Source organism: Buceros rhinoceros, unplaced genomic scaffold, assembly GCF_000710305.1.
Source record: "Buceros rhinoceros silvestris isolate BGI_N320 unplaced genomic scaffold, ASM71030v1 scaffold2507, whole genome shotgun sequence".
Lineage (NCBI taxonomy): Eukaryota > Metazoa > Chordata > Aves > Bucerotiformes > Bucerotidae > Buceros > Buceros rhinoceros.
Genome location: NW_010422583.1, coordinates 74,177 through 80,176, shown reverse-complemented (window position 1 = coordinate 80,176; position 6,000 = coordinate 74,177). Strand labels below are relative to the sequence as shown.

Sequence of the window (6,000 nt, the reverse complement as noted above, 5' to 3'; positions counted from 1 at the left end):
GTAGCCAACTTAGTTTTTCGAACACACGTATCAGCAGGGGATATACAAACAAATGTATACTTGTATTACACATATACTGTGTTAGTATGACATGTATACATTTGATATGATGATTTGTTTGATGATGACAATGCAGTGCTTCTAATTTTATGTTTTTAAAAATTTGACATCTTCTATTCACATTTGATTTGTCTGAGTACAAAATAGTTCATACTTCTCATGTTACATTTTTTTATTTAAACTTGCCTTTTTCCCTTCACATTCATTTTATTGTGAGGACACACTTATGTATTCTACTGTTTTCATTCCACTTGTAAAAACGAACTAGTGTTATTTTAAGGTATCCAGCAGACAAAAATAAAACACAGTAAGCCTAAACAGGAAACTAGCTGAGGAAAGAAGGTGTAAATGGGATCAGTACAGGAAAGACTTTGAAGAGTAGCAATTGTTAACACTTGGTTGAACCCCAACTGCAGGTGTAGATGAATACCCTGAGGGAAAAGCTCTCCACGAAGATCCAAGCCTCTTTAAGTACCTCCTGTTCCCAGCCCTATTTAAATAGATGCCATAGGATGAAGTTCAAAAATAACTCATGTGATCTCACTGGTTCAGGACAAAAAACAGTTCCACAGATAATCTGGCTCCTAGTTGATTAACGTGTCCCACTGAAACATCACCCACTGCATTTCCTCTGCTTCTGTATCCCATCTTTTTCACTTAGCAGTACTGAACAAGCTAACTCATGGAAGAATGATATATAAAAGCCTTTCCAAGCATTAAAGTCTCTTTCTTTCAGAGGTGCAGGATTGTATTTCCTGTACCAGTTAAATTTCTACCTTGTCTTTCCTCCAGCCACTATATATCATCATTTATCACCTTATGAGAATAGCCAACAAGGAGAACATAGTTCATGAAGAATGGGTTTATCAAAAGGTAATGAAACATTTTTCAGTGGATGGAAACTGTTCATTGATTTTTTTTTAAAGTTGTGTGTGAACTAGGATAATAAATACATGTAACAGGTACAAGTGTAGAGCAGCTGGAGAAACTTCCTGAGTGCAGGACAAGTTCCAGAAATGTTTGAACATTTCTTACTCCAAGTGCCTATGTGCCTCATTTAATTTGGGCCTGTTTCTGCCTACCCAAGGATGGTTCCACTGAGGTAGAGGCAAAAACGGGAAGACGAAGACAGCATCATTAAAATCTGTACTCTGCAAACAATGACAAAAAGCAATTACTGGAGGAAATTATTGTTTTTCTGCTGTGGTAGACCTCAAGTGTTTTACATTTGAATGATCATACTACATTAAATGTAATGTCTGCACATCTGATGCTAACAGCTGTCATTTGTGTGTACCACTATCTGCTTCAGAAAGGGTCTCAACCCCATGAGTGCTGAAGCACCACAATGGCTGCTGAAGATAACAGAATTGGAGAGAGCACAGCACCATTCAGCACTGGACCCAAGTACAACTGTTTGGTCTAAATAAAATGTGATTAAATAGGCAGAAAAGTGCTAATGTAACAAAAGGGATGGTTTGTGCTTGGAAAACACAGGGTAATCAAGTCTGAAATGCAGAAAGACCACTGAACCCACTGCTTTAAACCCCAGTAGGGTCAGTCAATTTGGTAACAGCCTGTGGTAAGACCTCAGCATTCAGTAAGGGCTGAATGTGCTTAATGAAGACTATTTTACGGTACACAGCCATAGAGTTTCTACTTTCTTACAGTACCTCCTAAGCAACGAATTCTTAATATTATTTCACTTACAGGAACAACAGGTTATCTTGGAAGTTTCGAAATACTTTTCTAAAGTTGAACAGGTAGGTGTCTGGGAGCAGTTTGCCTGGGCAGTCCTGTATGCCTGAACCAGTAAGAGGACACATGACTTCACAGAATCCCTGCAGTTCAAGTTTGTTGACTCTCTGATTTCCAATCCTAAACTACCTTTTTCAGCTACACAAACGGCCCTATCCTTACATTGTTAAATTACTTTATAACAAGCAGTTCTTAAAAAGCCCACCAGATTAGCATATATATTAAAACAATAAAAGACACTATCCCTTATTAACTCCTCAGAATTTGAAATTGCAGATAAATGCAAACCACAATTCCAGCATCAGCTTATGTATAAAACTGTGTTCCTAATCTGACTTTTGCAGTGGGTGTGACTGATCAGGAGAAAAAACAACATCCATTTAAAACAGTCCATTATAAATGGACTCAATCCTGCAACAACCTGTTTCCCCAACGGAAAATGAACTTCCAGAAAATAAAACCATATCCTCTATTATTTTGTACCCACTGGCTTGAACTTGAACAGTCAATTTGTTTTTAAACATACACTAGTCAATTGCTAGTCAACTGCCTAATGTTTCCTTGGCAGATGCTTTTGCTAAACTCCAAGTTCTCTTTTAAGATGATTTTACAATACCGGGCTTATACATTAAGAAAAAAAAAAAAGAGGGGGTAGGGATGGGGAATTTTAACCCAGACAGGCTTATCCTGATTGTTTTTAGAATGAAGTACATCTGCAAGAGTACCATTCTCAGTTTGTTTTCTCCTGGTCTCATCAGCTGCGTAAGCCAGTACAAGCCCAAACAGATTACCTGCCAAGGTGATCTATATGCTAGGCTAGAACAAATCTGATTTAAGCCAAACCTTAGTCTTCATAGCACTGTAAAATCAAGGGTGAATTGTTTATTTTTCATATGATGCCAGTCTGTAATGAAGATTGTTGACTCTAAATCACATTCTCTTTGACATTTTGTTGTTGCAAATGTCCTTTAGGAGATGATTTTCCAAATAAGTAAACAGGCTGTGAAAATGGGAGTGTACAGATAAATGTGTCTCAAAGAATGCCATATGGACTATAAAGCTGTCTTTTCCAAAAAGGAGCAGTCTGCATGGAAAGAGATAGCTATATATAAATGTACAGCCATCCCTTAAAATCTCACTTGTAATGAACCTAGTGTGACATTTTAGTTCAGATCATTCTCTATACGCCCTGGAATAGGGTCAATTCATTTTCCACCCATTAGCTGTGTTTCAAATTTGCAAAACAGACAATGTAAAAAACCTGCTTTTACTGTAGCACTACAGTATCACTAAAGTTCCTGTCACCAACATAAACAAGAACAAGATGTCTCATTCAGTGAACATAAATAATCACAAGCACAACTGTTACTCTTGCAAAGAAGCCTGTAGCAGAGTCTTGAAATGTGGAAAAAAGGACCAAAGATGCTGCTTTCTGAACAAACGCCTATTGCAATGCTTAAATGTCTATTTTCTGAACTCCAAAACCAAGTGAAGAAGCTGTAGGCATTTGCTGTATATGCAAACCAGGCCACCGAGGGTCCAGTATTATGCAATATTAACCCAGTCCTGCTGTCACAGATGTGACTAGAAGTTTTGGTAAGGATTTCAATGACAGGAGAACCAAGTCACTGTGGCTTGGTAACATTCTTTAGCGGAGGGAAGAAAAAAAAAGAAAAAATGAAGAGCTAGTGCTCTTCCATGCCACAGCTTTAATAAATCATTGTGGCTCATGCTTTCTAACCACAGCGCTATGGAGATTTCAGGCACTTTTGGAACTAGCAGGCAGTAGGCAACACTGACCCCTGCACACACCTTGGCAGAGGCACATCCTTTGCAAGCAAACTTTGCTTTGCAAGCATTTATGCAAGCCTCATGCTTTCAAGGTAAGTATATGAAAGTGCATAAACCAAACAGTGTCTGCAGTTTTTCATGCCCTTTTCTCCTTTAGAGCAGCTTGTGATTTCATGCATGACAACGGCAGCTGTATAAAGCAGACCGCACTGGAGTTTGCCTTCAGGAGAACTAGGAAACGGTGCCTGTGAAACATCCCTTCCTGATTTCTAGTTAGGCAAATCCCAGGGACCTAGACGGTTGATTGTTGCAATACCTCTCATCAATTGCTAACTTCAGGCTATCCTAATTGTGACATTTTGTCCTGGTTTGAGCTAGAACAGAACTAATTCCATTCAGTGATTTTACTTTCCAGCTCATCTCTTCTAGCTCACTGCACTGTCTGAAGTTAACGGTGTATTTTCACAGACAGTGTCTGCTGCTAGAAGTGGCAGCGCTTGATGTTCACAGTTACTGCCAGGGACTGGGGTGCAGGAAGGCTCTTGCCTAGACTGGCTCCTGTGCAGACCAAGGTCACTGCTCCATCCTGTGTTGCACCGTGGGGGTGCAGTAAGTGAGAGGCTGCTCCTATGGGCAGGAGCAGACAGGACTGGTGACCCTACACTGACCAATGAGGTGTTCCATCCCATAGACGTCATACTCTTATAAAGCTGAGGGTCTCACTCTCTCTTGCTCTCTTGCCTTAGTGGCTGACGTCTAAGGAAGGGTCTGTCCATTCTGCCTTCGATCCCAGGCTGTGCATTCCTGAATCCAGTTCCAGAATCCAGCTCCTGCACCCAGTTCCTGTCTGCTGCTGAGCCCAGCCTGGGCCTTCCCCAGAGTCTGCCCACAGCATCAGCGGTGACAGCAACGTGTTACCACCAGGGGGTTGGGTTTGGTATTGGTATTGTATATATTTCATTTTATTATTATTATTCTCATTAAAATAGTTTTAATTTTCTTTTCCAATCCGTAAGTGTCTCTCTCTCTTATTTCTTTTCTCTTTCCCCTCTTTGGGAAGGGGGTGGAGGAGGGCAAATAATAGTGTTTGTCATTTGTCTGGTGGCTGGCCCAGCTCTAATGCTTACAGGAAACCACTAAGGGACTATGGGTAGTGCTAATCTTTTCTTTGGTTCTAATAGTCCACCATACTGCTGCAAAGCTTGATGTCATAGCCCATCATTTTAAGCTATCACTTCCTTCTCTGAATTCTTTCATTGCTTCTGCTTTCATTACCCTGAGCATAGGCTGCTGGATTTTACTTGGGGTAACACACAGTCAATTAAATACATACATACATATTGGTCACCTGAACCAAAAAAGAAACAAACTCTTTCCAAACAAGCAGGTTTGGAACACATAAAGACTGGTGTCCTCTGACAACAAAAGTCCTTTCCTGTAGTTTCAGTCTATTTAAATGCCTACTAAACAGGGCACCTTCAAATTCATCATGAAGTTAAACCCCAAATTAAATACACAAAATCAAAACAAAGTGACAGACAGGAATAGATACAAACCTACAAGGTCATTTTTATGTTTTAATTTTGGATGCTAGCTGTTTGACAGGTTGATCAGTCACAGAAAAAGATGACCTGATGTTACCGATGTTTTTAAAAATTGATCATTTTTTCCTAAATTACAGTCAGAAGCTGAACGAGTCATTTCTTTTGCACACAGAATTGCTGAATATGGAAGGTTGCTTCCACTGTAAGTTAAAAAATAATAATGAGTGCCATAAAATGTTACAGGGAAAATCAACAATGGAGCAAAGTGATTTTGTAGCAGTTTTCCCGCATTCTGCAGTTGCAGGTCCCTCATCTTTAGCCAAACAATTTTTCTTATATAAAGTAATGTATTTTCAGAATCGAACAGCTCTTTATTTAAAATACTTAAAACTCCACATGGGAAAACATAAACTATCATATTGAGTTACCTGAAATGCTCTCTTATGGACACAGGAAATGAATGAAATTCTACCAGCTCATTGCTCAGAAAGTTTTACTTAATGCCAATAGGATGCTCAAAGCCTTAATAACAAACTCTTTAACATACTAACTGCTCTACCAGCATTCAAATATGTGCCCTAGCCCTGACATGGAACTCTGCAGAGAGGCAGAGTACCACACTTCATTACCAAATATTCCCCAACTATTTTTACAGCACAGATTGTACACTGTCATACTCGCTGTCCTCAACAAAGCCAGGCTGACCTGCTCCAAAAGGCTTCACAACACTGAAGAAAAAAATTCTGTAATATGCATGTGGGAAAAGGCCATGAAGAAACCATATGTTATCAGTGAAAAAATGTATGCAATCAGTTACAATCTAGTGCGCTACAGCTTTCCATTAACA

General features: G+C 39.5%; 1 protein-coding gene across 1 annotated transcript in view; it reads right to left on the bottom strand.

Annotated features, from left to right (window-relative positions):
- Positions 1 to 6,000, bottom strand: part of OXCT1 (3-oxoacid CoA transferase 1) — a gene marked incomplete at its 5' end in the record, with an annotated part of 79,314 nt that overhangs the window by 1,812 nt on the left and 71,502 nt on the right. The gene's annotated exons all lie outside the window — the stretch shown is intronic.